The 14,331-nt window shown below is 45.9% G+C and overlaps 1 long non-coding RNA gene across 1 annotated transcript; it reads left to right on the top strand.

The window, feature by feature from the left end:
* The first annotated feature begins 46 nt into the window (after positions 1–46).
* On the top strand, positions 47–4,619 carry LOC119134582. Its single transcript, XR_005100371.1, has 3 exons — positions 47–153; positions 364–545; positions 4,584–4,619. It is a non-coding gene; the product is annotated as an uncharacterized LOC119134582 (long non-coding RNA).
* The last annotated feature ends 9,712 nt before the right edge of the window (positions 4,620–14,331 follow it).

Raw genomic sequence — 14,331 nt, 5'->3', positions numbered from 1 at the left:
ACTGCCGCCAAAATTCAAATCCGTGGGCGTGGCTCGCAACAGGAAGGAAACTGGCGATGGCGGCGAACGAGAGACAGCGGATAGTAACACGACGACTAACATGAGAAATATTTTTATTTTCTGCTTGCAACTGGACCGTCTAGAGCGTACACGGTAAATACAACTCATTGTTTTTAAAAAGTACTTTTGTAGCCCTGAAAAGCGAGTGAGTGTGGCGTTTGGGGGGGGGACGTCGAACTCGGCGTCTGCTTCCAGCCACAGACTCCGAATTTCGACGATTCTTTCTGGTCAACGTTTGTAAATTATTGCGTTGATTAAAAAAGAAAACTTTATTTAACTCTACTTTTAACTTTACCGTTTCAGATAAGCGGGTATTACGTCGCAGTCATGTGCCGCGCCAATGACGTCAATAGGCGGAAATCCCGCCAAGATTCAAATCTGTGGGCGCGGATTGCCGTGAGCGAGACAGCGGATACAAACACGACGATTATCAACAGAAATATCTTTATTTTCTGCTTGCAACTGGACCGTCTAGAGCGTACACGGTAAATACAACTCATTGTTTTTAAAAAGAAGTACTTTTGTAGCCCTGAAAAGCGAGTGAGTGTGGCGTTTGGGGGGGACGTCGAACTCGGCGTCTGCTTCCAGCCACAGACTCCGAATTTCGACGATTCTTTCTGGTCAACATTTGTAAATTATTGCGTTGATTAAAAAAAAAAAAAAACTTTATTTAACTCTACTTTTAACTTTACCGTTTCAGATAAGCGGGTATTGCGTCGCAGTCATGTGCCGCGGCAGTGACGTCAATTGGCGGAAATCCCGCCAAGATTCAAATCTGTGGGCGCGGATTGCCGTGAGCGAGACAGCGGATACAAACACGACGATTATCAACAGAAATATCTTTATTTTCTGCTTGCAACTGGACCGTCTAGAACGTACAAGGTAAATACAACTCATTGCGTTTAGAGATTTACGTTTGTGTAGTTTGACTAAAGTTGTCGATGTAGCTAGCGTTCACTGTGTAATAGCAATGTGTAGCTGAGTAGCTAACCCTAGCTCAGGGGTGGCCAACCAGTCAGAGAATAAGAGCCACATTTATTTTTACTGTGTACCGTTGTTGTGCGTGATTTGGTTCCCCCGTGAAATTTTGTTCCCCCTGCTGCGGGAGCGCGCACGCCTTATTTGGAAAGCGAAAAACCGATGTCGTACGGCGTCAGCACTACGTTTTCAATAAAAACATGAAGAACTCACGTTTGCGTCAGTCAATTTTAATTTTCATAAAGGATTATTCTCATTTGATGTCTTTAAATTCATCCGCGTTGTGCCATTGAAGCGGGGTGCATTCAAAGACCAGTCGTACAGACGGAACACTCATTCACTTCACCAAAAAGCAACAATATAATTAAGTGATCTCTTTGCATAAACCTCGATGCAAAGAAACTCCTCTTTTTGGGTACAGGCTACAAGGAGTATATATTACAAATACTTAATTGTGATCATCATCCATCCATCCATTTTATTCCTCAGGTATTTTCAAAGCAAATTAATATTGTTGCATTTATTAATTTGCTTTAAAATGACAGCGCAATATAATTAAAAGCTGACACTATAGCAATGTCAAACGTGTTCATTTAAGAAAAAGCCACACACGTTTTGTGATCAAATCTTTCATAACGAGAATGATTTGAGTGAATTGATTTGAATGAATAATTGAGAAGAGATTTCAGTTCTGAAGGCTCCTTTTGTCCCAAGCAAAGTGACAGATGGTGGGGAGGGGGGATAAAAATTGTAACAGGAATTCTATAAAAATGTCAAGCCGTGAGGATATGTTTCCCCCCCCCCCCCCCCTTTATTTTGAGAACGGTGAGTGCTGGACTCCAGATGTTTTTTTTCTGTCTTCCTGGGGGTCTGTTCAGGTTGTGTGAAAAATTTGAACAGGTTCCCTCATTCCTAGGCCAAATTACAGGGGGGGGACACATCCTCACAGCTGCCCGGTGAGGATATGTCTCCCCCCCCTTATTTTGAGAACGGTGAGTGCTGGACTCCAGCGTTTTTTCACTCAGTCACTCACCGTTCTCAAAATAAGGGGGGGGGAACATATCCTCACGGGGCAGCTGTGAGGATTTGTTCCAGCCCTGTAATTTGGCCTAGGAATGAGGGAACCTGTTCAAAAATTTCACACAACCTGAACAGACCCCCAGGAAGACAGAGAAAAAAAAAACAGCTGCAGTCCAGCACTCACCGTTCTCAAAATAAAGGGGGGGGGGGGGACATATCCTCACGGCTTGACATTTTTATAGAGTTCCTTACCATTTTTATCCCCCCTCCCCACCATCTGTCACTTTGCTTGGGACAAAAGGAGCCTTCAGAACTGAAATCTCTTCTCAATTATTCATTCAAATCAATTCACTCAAATCATTCTCGTTATGAAAGATTTGATCACAAAACGTGTGTGGCTTTTTCTTAAATGAACACGTTTGACATTGCTACAGTGTCAGCTTTTAATTATATTGCGTCATTTTAAAGCAAATTAATAAATGCAACAATATTAATTTGCTTTGAAAATACCTGAGGAATAAAATGGATGGATGGATGAATGATGATCACAATTAAGTATTTGTAATATATACTCCTTGTAGCCTGTACCCAAAAAGAGGAGTTTCTTTGCATCGAGGTTTATGCAAAGAGATCACTTAATTATATTGTTGCTTTTTGGTGAAGGGAATGAGTGTTCCGACTGTACGACTGGTCTTTGAATGCACCCCGCTTCAATGGCACAACGCGGATGAATTTAAAGACATCAAATGAGAATAATCCTTTATGAAAATTAAAATTGACTGACGCAAACGTGAGGTCTTCATGTTTTTATTGAAAACAACGTAGTGCTGACGCCGTACGACATCGGTTTTTCGCTTTCCAAATAAGGCGTGCGCGCTCCCGCGGCAGGGGGAACAAAATCTCACGGGGGGACCAAATCAAGCACAACACCGTAAAGAGGGAGAGGGCAGCCAATGATCTTCTGTGCTGTGTTGATGACCTCTTGGAGCTTTTTCCTCTGAGCAGCAGTGCAGCTGGAGTACCAAACACGTATACAGTACGTTAAAGTGCTTTCTATGGAGCAGCGATAGAAGGACACCAGCAGTCTGTGTAATGCTGTGCCTCCTCAGCACCCTTAAAAAGTAGAGTCTCTGCTGGGCCTTTTTAAGCAGCTCAGAGGTGTTCACGCCCCAGGTGAAGTCCTCCTCGATGTGGACTCCCAGGTAGCGGAAGGAGGACACCCTCTTCACACAGACCCCGTCGATGATAAGTGGTGGAATGTCCATTTTATTTTTCCTCCTAAAATCAATGACCAGTTCTTGGGTTTTAGCCGTGTTTAGGAGCAGATTGTTCTCTCCACACCACTCCGATAGCTGGACCACTTCGTCCCTGTAGGCAGACTCATCCCCCTTTGAGATATTCAAAAGCATATTCAAACTGTCTAATTCCAAACATTCATGTTATTCCACTCGGTCTTATTACCAACTTCTATCAATTCAACTAAGTGTTTATTTAATATGTCCTATCAGGGCTGAAGTCAAAATCTGGCACCATCATGTGGTGAAATTTGGAATTGCAGCACATCCAATTTTGCCTGGGAACAAACAAAAGTTTTGAAAAGAAGGCCATTAGAATTATAAACAAATCTGATTACCTTGAAAATAATAACAAGCTATTTCTTAAATCACAAATTCTTCAATTCAAAGATTTGGTAGATTATCAGACTGCTCAAATGATGCTCTGAGTGAAGCAAAACTGTTTACCTAAAAAATATTCAAAAGCATATTCAAACTATGTCTAATTCAGAACATTCATGTTATTCCACTCGGTCTTATTACCAACTTCTATCAATTCAACTGTGTTTAATATTTCCTATCATGGCTCAAGTCAAAATTTGGCACCATCATGTGGTGAAATCTGGAATTGCAGCACATCCAATTTTGCCTGGGAACAAACAGATTAAATAAGTCTTACTTCTTGCCACTCCTTCTCAAACAAGTAAACTGCCCATTTTGCGCAGTAGATGTTCTGTTAATACCTAGTATTTATACAAAGTCATAATTTAAATTACTTTCAACATTCATTCATCCATTCAACCACCGTTACTCCCCTCGCTCTTCTTACCAACTTCTGTCGATTTAACTAAGCGTTTAATACATCCTATCAGGTCTCAAGTAATGATTTGGCACCATGCATCCAATTTTGCCAGGGAACAAAAATAGATTAAATAAGCTAAATAAGTCTTCTTCCTATTAAATGAGTTTAATACGCCCTATCAGGTCCCAAGTCAAGATTTTGGCACCGTACTTTGTTGAAATTTGCAATTGCAGCAAATCCAATTTTGCCTGGGAACAAAAATAGATTAAATAAACTAAATAAGTCTTACTTGTTCCCATTAAATAAATTAAATAAGTCTTGCTTGTTCCCACTCCTTTTCAAAAAAAGTAGTTTAAAACGAGGGCCCCTCCCTAACCCCGCACGTCACATTGTGTTGTATCTGCGAATATTGGTTGTGGCCAAATGATAGTTTTCTTTCATTCCTTTAGGTTCCACGGTGTTCTTTGGCTGTATGTTTTCCACTGTAAGAAGGATAAAAATACAAAGTACAACGGTTGCACGTTGGCGAAGACGTCTCCGGTGAGTCCTTCCTTCCTTTTTATTCATGGGAAAGTCACAGACAACAATAGCTAAAGTAACACATTGTTAGAGGTTACAAACTACATTTGTCTTAAATTGGATAGATGACTTGTTCCCACACCTTTTCAAACAAGTAAACTGGCCATTTTGTGCAGGAGATTTTCTGTTTATACCTAGTATTTATACAGTCATAATTTAAATGAACAAATAAGATTCATTCACTCACTCATTCATTCAAAATATCCAAAGTTGTGTGTGCTATTTGTAATTGAGAATAGATTTCATGTTACTCCACTCGCTCATACGACCAACTTCTATCAATTTAACTAGGCGTTTAATACGTCCTATCAGGTCTCAAGTCAAGATTTGGCACTGTGCTTTGTTGAAATTTGCAATTGCAGCAAATCCAATTTTGCCTGGGAACAAAAATAGATTAAACAAACTAAATAAGTCTGACTTCTTCCCATTAAATAAATGAAATAAGTCTCTCTTCTTCACAGTCCTTTTCAAACAAGTAAACTGGCCATTTTGTGCAGTAGTTTTTGTGTTCACACCTAGTATTTATCCCAAATCATAATTGAAATGACTTCATTCATTCATTTTGGAAATTTGAGATTCCAGCAAATCCATTCTTTCCGATAAATAAGTCTTACTTCTTCCCTTTAAATGAATGAAATAAGTCTTACTTCCCACTCCTTTTCAAACAAGTAAAGTCTGCCCATTTTGTGTAGTATAATTTCTGTTTATACCTAGTATTTATACAAAACCATAATTAAAATGGCAATTAGCAAATAAATAAATTAATTTACTCCAAAGTCTTTAATATGTCCTATTAAGTATGATATTAAGATTTGTCACCATCCTTAGGTATAATTTGGATTTGCTGCAGATCAAATAGACAAATGCTTTGGCCAAGTTATTTTAAGAGCACGTGGGGTGATGTGATTTCCTTTGTGAGATGTTTTGCATTTGTGATGTCATACTCTGTTTTTTGTGATGTCATACTCTGTAATTGTGCTAAGAGGCTAGGTGCTAAGAGGCTAGGTGCTAAGAGGCTAGGTGCTGAGGTCTGATGTGGTTAGGTGCTAAAGGTGACATTTGCAATGTGCTAAAGGTGACATTTGCAATGTGCTAAAGGTGACATTTGCAATGTGCTAAAGGTGACGATTGCAATGTGCTAAAGGTGACGATTGCAATGTGCTAAAGGTGACGATTGCAATGTGCTAAAGGTGACGATTGCAATGTGCTAAAGGTGACGATTGCAATGTGCTAAAGGTGACGATTGCAATGTGCTAAAGGTGACGATTGCAATGTGCTAAAGGTGACGATTGCAATGTGCTAAAGGTGACGATTGCAATGTGCTAAAGGTGACGATTGCTATGTGCTAAAGGTGACGATTGCTATGTGCTAAAGGTGACGATTGCTATGTGCTAAAGGTGACATTTGCTATGTGCTAAAGGTGACATTTGCTATGTGCTAAAGGTGACGATTGCTATGTGCTAAAGGTGACGATTGCTATGTGCTAAAGGTGACATTTGCTATGTGCTAAAGGTGACGATTGCTATGTGCTAAAGGTGACGATTTGCTATGTGCTAAAGGTGACATTTGCTATGTGCTAAAGGTGACATTTGCTATGTGCTAAAGGTGACATTTGCTATGTGCTAAAGGTGACATTGCTATGTGCTAAAGGTGACATTGCTATGTGCTAAAGGTGACATTTGCTATGTGCTAAAGGTGACATTTGCTATGTGCTAAAGGTGACATTTGCTATGTGCTAAAGGTGACATTTGCTATGTGCTAAAGGTGACATTTGCTATGTGCTAAAGGTGACATTGCTATGTGCTAAAGGTGACATTTGCTATGTGCTAAAGGTGACATTTGCTATGTGCTAAAGGTGACATTTGCTATGTGCTAAAGGTGACATTGCAATGTGCTAAAGGTGACATTTGCAATGTGCTAAAGGTGACATTTGCAATGTGCTAAAGGTGACGATTTGCAATGTGCTAAAGGTGACATTTGCAATGTGCTAAAGGTGACATTTGCAATGTGCTAAAGGTGACATTTGCAATGTGCTAAAGGTGACATTTGCAATGTGCTAAAGGTGACGATTGCAATGTGCTAAAGGTGACGATTGCTATGTGCTAAAGGTGACGATTGCTATGTGCTAAAGGTGACGATTGCTATGTGCTAAAGGTGACGATTGCTATGTGCTAAAGGTGACGATTGCTATGTGCTAAAGGTGACGATTTGCTATGTGCTAAAGGTGACGATTGCTATGTGCTAAAGGTGACGATTTGCTATGTGCTAAAGGTGACGATTGCTATGTGCTAAAGGTGACGATTTGCTATGTGCTAAAGGTGACATTGCTATGTGCTAAAGGTGACGATTGCTATGTGCTAAAGGTGACATTGCTATGTGCTAAAGGTGACGATTGCTATGTGCTAAAGGTGACGATTTGCTATGTGCTAAAGGTGACGATTGCTATGTGCTAAAGGTGACGATTGCTATGTGCTAAAGGTGACGATTGCTATGTGCTAAAGGTGACGATTGCAATGTGCTAAAGGTGACGATTGCTATGTGCTAAAGGTGACGATTGCTATGTGCTAAAGGTGACGATTGCTATGTGCTAAAGGTGACGATTGCTATGTGCTAAAGGTGACGATTGCTATGTGCTAAAGGTGACGATTGCTATGTGCTAAAGGTGACGATTGCTATGTGCTAAAGGTGACGATTGCTATGTGCTAAAGGTGACGATTGCAATGTGCTAAAGGTGACGATTGCAATGTGCTAAAGGTGACGATTGCTATGTGCTAAAGGTGACGATTGCTATGTGCTAAAGGTGACGATTGCTATGTGCTAAAGGTGACGATTGCTATGTGCTAAAGGTGACGATTGCTAATGTGCTAAAGGTGACGATTGCAATGTGCTAAAGGTGACGATTGCTATGTGCTAAAGGTGACGATTGCTATGTGCTAAAGGTGACGATTGCTATGTGCTAAAGGTGACGATTGCTATGTGCTAAAGGTGACGATTGCTATGTGCTAAAGGTGACGATTGCTATGTGCTAAAGGTGACGATTGCTATGTGCTAAAGGTGACGATTGCTATGTGCTAAAGGTGACGATTGCTATGTGCTAAAGGTGACGATTTGCTATGTGCTAAAGGTGACGATTGCTATGTGCCAAAGGTGACGATTGCTATGTGCTAAAGGTGACGATTGCTATGTGCTAAAGGTGACGATTTGCTATGTGCTAAAGGTGACGATTGCTATGTGCTAAAGGTGACGATTGCTATGTGCTAAAGGTGACGATTGCTATGTGCTAAAGGTGACGATTGCTATGTGCTAAAGGTGACGATTGCTATGTGCTAAAGGTGACGATTGCTATGTGCTAAAGGTGACGATTGCTATGTGCTAAAGGTGACGATTGCTATGTGCTAAAGGTGACGATTGCTATGTGCTAAAGGTGACGATTGCTATGTGCTAAAGGTGACGATTGCTATGTGCTAAAGGTGACGATTGCTATGTGCTAAAGGTGACGATTGCTATGTGCTAAAGGTGACGATTGCTATGTGCTAAAGGTGACGATTGCTATGTGCTAAAGGTGACATTGCTATGTGCTAAAGGTGACATTGCTATGTGCTAAAGGTGACATTTGCTATGTGCTAAAGGTGACATTTGCTATGTGCTAAAGGTGACATTTGCTATGTGCTAAAGGTGACATTTGCTATGTGCTAAAGGTGACATTTGCTATGTGCTAAAGGTGACATTTGCTATGTGCTAAAGGTGACGGTTTGCTATGTGCTAAAGGTGACATTTGCTATGTGCTAAAGGTGACATTTGCTATGTGCTAAAGGTGACATTTGCTATGTGCTAAAGGTGACATTTGCTATGTGCTAAAGGTGACGATTTGCTATGTGCTAAAGGTGACATTTGCTATGTGCTAAAGGTGACATTTGCTATGTGCTAAAGGTGACATTTGCTATGTGCTAAAGGTGACATTGCTATGTGCTAAAGGTGACATTTGCTATGTGCTAAAGGTGACATTTGCTATGTGCTAAAGGTGACATTTGCTATGTGCTAAAGGTGACATTTGCTATGCTAAAGGTGACATTGGCTATGTGCTAAAGGTGACGAGTGCTATGTGGCTATAAGGTGACGATTGCTTATGTGGCTAGAAGGGTGGACGTATTGCTATGTGCTAAAGGTGACGATTGCTATGTGGCTAAAGGTAGACGAGTGATATTGTGCTAAAGGTGACGATTGCTATGTGCTAAAGGTGACGATTGCTTATGTGCTAAAGGGGACGATTGCTATGTGCTAAAGGGCGACGGATTGCTATGTGCTAAAGGTGACGATTGCTCATGTGTTCTAAAGGTGACGATTGCTATGTGCTAAAGGTGACGATTGCTATGTGCTAAAGGTGACGATTGCTATGTGCTAAAGGTGACGATTGCTATGTGCTAAAGGTGACGATTGCTATGTGCGCCTAGGGTTAGGGTTAGGGTTTCGCTTAGGGCTATGTGCGCCTAGGGTTAGGGTTAGGGTTTCGCTTAGGGCTATGTGCGCCTAGGTTAGGGTTAGGGTTTCGCTTAGGGCTATGTGCGCCTAGGTTAGGGTTAGGGTTTCGCTTAGGGCTATGTGCGCCTAGGGTTAGGGTTAGGGTTTCGCTTAGGGCTATGTGCGCCTAGGGTTAGGGTTAGGGTTTCGCTTAGGGCTATGTGCGCCTAGGGTTAGGGTTAGGGTTTCGCTTAGGGCTATGTGCGCCTAGGGTTAGGGTTAGGGTTTCGCTTAGGGCTATGTGCGCCTAGGGTTAGGGTTAGGGTTTCGCTTAGGGCTATGTGCGCCTAGGGTTAGGGTTAGGGTTTCGCTTAGGGCTATGTGCGCCTAGGGTTAGGGTTAGGGTTTCGCTTAGGGCTATGTGCGCCTAGGGTTAGGGTTAGGGTTTCGCTTAGGGCTATGTGCGCCTAGGGTTAGGGTTAGGGTTTCGCTTAGGGCTATGTGCGCCTAGGGTTAGGGTTAGGGTTTCGCTTAGGGCTATGTGCGCCTAGGGTTAGGGTTAGGGTTTCGCTTAGGGCTATGTGCGCCTAGGGTTAGGGTTAGGGTTTCGCTTAGGGCTATGTGCGCCTAGGGTTAGGGTTAGGGTTTCGCTTAGGGCTATGTGCGCCTAGGGTTAGGGTTAGGGTTTCGCTTAGGGCTATGTGCGCCTAGGGTTAGGGTTAGGGTTTCGCTTAGGGCTATGTGCGCCTAGGGTTAGGGTTAGGGTTTCGCTTAGGGCTATGTGCGCCTAGGGTTAGGGTTAGGGTTTCGCTTAGGGCTATGTGCGCCTAGGGTTAGGGTTAGGGTTTCGCTTAGGGCTATGTGCGCCTAGGGTTAGGGTTAGGGTTTCGCTTAGGGCTATGTGCGCCTAGGGTTAGGGTTAGGGTTTCGCTTAGGGCTATGTGCGCCTAGGGTTAGGGTTAGGGTTTCGCTTAGGGCTATGTGCGCCTAGGGTTAGGGTTAGGGTTTCGCTTAGGGCTATGTGCGCCTAGGGTTAGGGTTAGGGTTTCGCTTAGGGCTATGTGCGCCTAGGGTTAGGGTTAGGGTTTCGCTTAGGGCTATGTGCGCCTAGGGTTAGGGTTAGGGTTTCGCTTAGGGCTATGTGCGCCTAGGGTTAGGGTTAGGGTTTCGCTTAGGGCTATGTGCGCCTAGGGTTAGGGTTAGGGTTTCGCTTAGGGCTATGTGCGCCTAGGGTTAGGGTTAGGGTTTCGCTTAGGGCTATGTGCGCCTAGGGTTAGGGTTAGGGTTTCGCTTAGGGCTATGTGCGCCTAGGGTTAGGGTTAGGGTTTCGCTTAGGGCTATGTGCGCCTAGGGTTAGGGTTAGGGTTTCGCTTAGGGCTATGTGCGCCTAGGGTTAGGGTTAGGGTTTCGCTTAGGGCTATGTGCGCCTAGGGTTAGGGTTAGGGTTTCGCTTAGGGCTATGTGCGCCTAGGGTTAGGGTTAGGGTTTCGCTTAGGGCTATGTGCGCCTAGGGTTAGGGTTAGGGTTTCGCTTAGGGCTATGTGCGCCTAGGGTTAGGGTTAGGGTTTCGCTTAGGGCTATGTGCGCCTAGGGTTAGGGTTAGGGTTTCGCTTAGGGCTATGTGCGCCTAGGGTTAGGGTTAGGGTTTCGCTTAGGGCTATGTGCGCCTAGGGTTAGGGTTAGGGTTTCGCTTAGGGCTATGTGCGCCTAGGGTTAGGGTTAGGGTTTCGCTTAGGGCTATGTGCGCCTAGGGTTAGGGTTAGGGTTTCGCTTAGGGCTATGTGCGCCTAGGGTTAGGGTTAGGGTTTCGCTTAGGGCTATGTGCGCCTAGGGTTAGGGTTAGGGTTTCGCTTAGGGCTATGTGCGCCTAGGGTTAGGGTTAGGGTTTCGCTTAGGGCTATGTGCGCCTAGGGTTAGGGTTAGGGTTTCGCTTAGGGCTATGTGCGCCTAGGGTTAGGGTTAGGGTTTCGCTTAGGGCTATGTGCGCCTAGGGTTAGGGTTAGGGTTTCGCTTAGGGCTATGTGCGCCTAGGGTTAGGGTTAGGGTTTCGCTTAGGGCTATGTGCGCCTAGGGTTAGGGTTAGGGTTTCGCTTAGGGCTATGTGCGCCTAGGGTTAGGGTTAGGGTTTCGCTTAGGGCTATGTGCGCCTAGGGTTAGGGTTAGGGTTTCGCTTAGGGCTATGTGCGCCTAGGGTTAGGGTTAGGGTTTCGCTTAGGGCTATGTGCGCCTAGGGTTAGGGTTAGGGTTTCGCTTAGGGCTATGTGCGCCTAGGGTTAGGGTTAGGGTTTCGCTTAGGGCTATGTGCGCCTAGGGTTAGGGTTAGGGTTTCGCTTAGGGCTATGTGCGCCTAGGGTTAGGGTTAGGGTTTCGCTTAGGGCTATGTGCGCCTAGGGTTAGGGTTAGGGTTTCGCTTAGGGCTATGTGCGCCTAGGGTTAGGGTTAGGGTTTCGCTTAGGGCTATGTGCGCCTAGGGTTAGGGTTAGGGTTTCGCTTAGGGCTATGTGCGCCTAGGGTTAGGGTTAGGGTTTCGCTTAGGGCTATGTGCGCCTAGGGTTAGGGTTAGGGTTTCGCTTAGGGCTATGTGCGCCTAGGGTTAGGGTTAGGGTTTCGCTTAGGGCTATGTGCGCCTAGGGTTAGGGTTAGGGTTTCGCTTAGGGCTATGTGCGCCTAGGGTTAGGGTTAGGGTTTCGCTTAGGGCTATGTGCGCCTAGGGTTAGGGTTAGGGTTTCGCTTAGGGCTATGTGCGCCTAGGGTTAGGGTTAGGGTTTCGCTTAGGGCTATGTGCGCCTAGGGTTAGGGTTAGGGTTTCGCTTAGGGCTATGTGCGCCTAGGGTTAGGGTTAGGGTTTCGCTTAGGGCTATGTGCGCCTAGGGTTAGGGTTAGGGTTTCGCTTAGGGCTATGTGCGCCTAGGGTTAGGGTTAGGGTTTCGCTTAGGGCTATGTGCGCCTAGGGTTAGGGTTAGGGTTTCGCTTAGGGCTATGTGCGCCTAGGGTTAGGGTTAGGGTTTCGCTTAGGGCTATGTGCGCCTAGGGTTAGGGTTAGGGTTTCGCTTAGGGCTATGTGCGCCTAGGGTTAGGGTTAGGGTTTCGCTTAGGGCTATGTGCGCCTAGGGTTAGGGTTAGGGTTTCGCTTAGGGCTATGTGCGCCTAGGGTTAGGGTTAGGGTTTCGCTTAGGGCTATGTGCGCCTAGGGTTAGGGTTAGGGTTTCGCTTAGGGCTATGTGCGCCTAGGGTTAGGGTTAGGGTTTCGCTTAGGGCTATGTGCGCCTAGGGTTAGGGTTAGGGTTTCGCTTAGGGCTATGTGCGCCTAGGGTTAGGGTTAGGGTTTCGCTTAGGGCTATGTGCGCCTAGGGTTAGGGTTAGGGTTTCGCTTAGGGCTATGTGCGCCTAGGGTTAGGGTTAGGGTTTCGCTTAGGGCTATGTGCGCCTAGGGTTAGGGTTAGGGTTTCGCTTAGGGCTATGTGCGCCTAGGGTTAGGGTTAGGGTTTCGCTTAGGGCTATGTGCGCCTAGGGTTAGGGTTAGGGTTTCGCTTAGGGCTATGTGCGCCTAGGGTTAGGGTTAGGGTTTCGCTTAGGGCTATGTGCGCCTAGGGTTAGGGTTAGGGTTTCGCTTAGGGCTATGTGCGCCTAGGGTTAGGGTTAGGGTTTCGCTTAGGGCTATGTGCGCCTAGGGTTAGGGTTAGGGTTTCGCTTAGGGCTATGTGCGCCTAGGGTTAGGGTTAGGGTTTCGCTTAGGGCTATGTGCGCCTAGGGTTAGGGTTAGGGTTTCGCTTAGGGCTATGTGCGCCTAGGGTTAGGGTTAGGGTTTCGCTTAGGGCTATGTGCGCCTAGGGTTAGGGTTAGGGTTTCGCTTAGGGCTATGTGCGCCTAGGGTTAGGGTTAGGGTTTCGCTTAGGGCTATGTGCGCCTAGGGTTAGGGTTAGGGTTTCGCTTAGGGCTATGTGCGCCTAGGGTTAGGGTTAGGGTTTCGCTTAGGGCTATGTGCGCCTAGGGTTAGGGTTAGGGTTTCGCTTAGGGCTATGTGCGCCTAGGGTTAGGGTTAGGGTTTCGCTTAGGGCTATGTGCGCCTAGGGTTAGGGTTAGGGTTTCGCTTAGGGCTATGTGCGCCTAGGGTTAGGGTTAGGGTTTCGCTTAGGGCTATGTGCGCCTAGGGTTAGGGTTAGGGTTTCGCTTAGGGCTATGTGCGCCTAGGGTTAGGGTTAGGGTTTCGCTTAGGGCTATGTGCGCCTAGGGTTAGGGTTAGGGTTTCGCTTAGGGCTATGTGCGCCTAGGGTTAGGGTTAGGGTTTCGCTTAGGGCTATGTGCGCCTAGGGTTAGGGTTAGGGTTTCGCTTAGGGCTATGTGCGCCTAGGGTTAGGGTTAGGGTTTCGCTTAGGGCTATGTGCGCCTAGGGTTAGGGTTAGGGTTTCGCTTAGGGCTATGTGCGCCTAGGGTTAGGGTTAGGGTTTCGCTTAGGGCTATGTGCGCCTAGGGTTAGGGTTAGGGTTTCGCTTAGGGCTATGTGCGCCTAGGGTTAGGGTTAGGGTTTCGCTTAGGGCTATGTGCGCCTAGGGTTAGGGTTAGGGTTTCGCTTAGGGCTATGTGCGCCTAGGGTTAGGGTTAGGGTTTCGCTTAGGGCTATGTGCGCCTAGGGTTAGGGTTAGGGTTTCGCTTAGGGCTATGTGCGCCTAGGGTTAGGGTTAGGGTTTCGCTTAGGGCTATGTGCGCCTAGGGTTAGGGTTAGGGTTTTCGCTTAGGGCTATGTGCGCCTAGGGTTAGGGTTAGGGTTTCGCTTAGGGCTATGTGCGCCTAGGGTTAGGGTTAGGGTTTCGCTTAGGGCTATGTGCGCCTAGGGTTAGGGTTAGGGTTTCGCTTAGGGCTATGTGCGCCTAGGGTTAGGGTTAGGGTTTCGCTTAGGGCTATGTGCGCCTAGGGTTAGGGTTAGGGTTTCGCTTAGGGCTATGTGCGCCTAGGGTTAGGGTTAGGGTTTCGCTTAGGGCTATGTGCGCCTAGGGTTAGGGTTAGGGTTTCGCTTAGGGCTATGTGCGCCTAGGGTTAGGGTTAGGGTTTCGCTTAGGGCTATGTGCGCCTAGGGTTAGGGTTAGGGTTTCGCTTAGGGCTATGTGCGCCTAGGGTTAGGGTTAGGGTTTCGCTTAGGGCTATGTGCGCCTAGGGTTGGGT

Source organism: Syngnathus acus, chromosome 15, assembly GCF_901709675.1.
Source record: "Syngnathus acus chromosome 15, fSynAcu1.2, whole genome shotgun sequence".
In the NCBI taxonomy this organism is placed as follows: domain Eukaryota; kingdom Metazoa; phylum Chordata; class Actinopteri; order Syngnathiformes; family Syngnathidae; genus Syngnathus; species Syngnathus acus.
Note: the sequence above shows the minus strand (reverse complement) of the source record. Positions and strands in the feature narration are given on the sequence as shown.